Consider the following 1,635-nt stretch of genomic DNA (forward strand, 5'->3'; position numbering starts at 1 on the left):
AATGGAGGAACTAAGGTTCAAAGGGTTTCCATGATGTGCCTGAGGTCCATGGTTAGAAATGGCAGGATGAGGACTGGATTTCAAATTTGGTATCTCTCTGTTATACTTCCACTGATTCCCAGTCTTTTCCAGCCTTTTTATAAAACTACAGTTGTATACAAAAGAGCAGCAATTTTGTGGTTTGCTTTTAAAGAAAACAGCTTTAAAACAGAGGACTTTGGAGGAGGAGGAGGAAGAGGAGGAGGGGGAAGAGGAGAAGGAGGAGGAGGGGAAGAACTTCAAGACAGCAACAGCGGAGTATTAAACCTAGTGCAGGCCCTTCAAACATGGGGCCTAAAGTGATCCAGAAAACCCATGAAGTTGACCCTTAAATTAGGGATAATGTACAGGGCCAAAAAAATGTATCCACATTTTAATAGCTGATAGTTCAATTTTGAAAATGAAATGTATTTTAATAAACACTGCCTTGCCGAAACCGGTTTGCTCAGTGGATAGAGTGTCGACCTGCGGACTCAAGGGTCCCAGGTTCGATTCTGGTCAAGGGCACGTACCTTGGTTGCGGGCACATCCCCAGTAGGGAGTGTGCAGGCGGCAGCTGATCGATGTTTCTCTCTCATCGATGTTTCTAATTCTCTCTCCCTTCCTCTTTGTAAAAATCAATAAACATATTTTTTAAAAATAAATAAACACTGCCTTTATAATTATCCAAAGTGTGTGTATACATTTTTAGGACACTCTATATAAATAAAATACATTGTATAGAACAGATGCTCATTAAATTGTAGCTATAATAATTGTTATTAGCTTCCTATTGCTGCTATAATAAATTATTATAAACTCAGTGGCTTAAAACAACACAAATTTATCTTGCCGTTCTGTAGATCAAAAGTTTTATGTGTTAATATCAAAATGTCAGCAGGGCCCTAGTCAGTTTGGCTCAGTGGATAGAGCATCGGACCGTGGACTGAAGGGTCCCTGGTTCGATTCCAGTCAAGGCTCAATCCCCAGCCCCAGTTGCATGCAGGAGGCAACCAATCGATGTATCTCTCTCACATTGATGTTTCTTTCTTTGTGTCTCTCCCCCTCCTTTCCACTTTCTCTAAAAATCAATGGAAAGATATCCTCAGGTGAGATTAACAACAAGCAACCAAAAAACAGCAGGGCTGGGTTCCTACTGGAGGCTCTAAGAGAGAATCCATTTCCTTGTTTGTTTTTTCCCCAACTTCTAGAGGTTGCCTACATTCCTTGGCTCATGGCCCCTTCCTTCATCTTCAAAGGCAGCAGTGTGGTATGTTTCCATCTCTCTCTCACTTTCTGTGCTCTGCTTCCCTTGACGCCTTTCCTCATAGTAGGACCCTTATGATTACCTTGGTCCCACCTATATAATCCAGAAGATCTCATCTCAAGATAGTTAATCACATCTATGAAGTTTCTTTTTACCATGTAAGGTGGCATATTCACAGATTCCAGGAATTAGGACTTGAACATCTTTAGGGAATCATTATTCAGCCTACTGCAGTAACAATGTGTTGATGATGATGATGATGATGATGATGACGACAATGTTCTCCTTTAATCCTTCAGTGATTTTAGGATAAAGTCCAAACTCTTGCAGGACATGGTTGGCCTACTGTG

This window comes from Cnephaeus nilssonii (assembly GCF_951640355.1).
Source record: "Cnephaeus nilssonii genome assembly, chromosome: 13".
NCBI lineage: Eukaryota > Metazoa > Chordata > Mammalia > Chiroptera > Vespertilionidae > Cnephaeus > Cnephaeus nilssonii.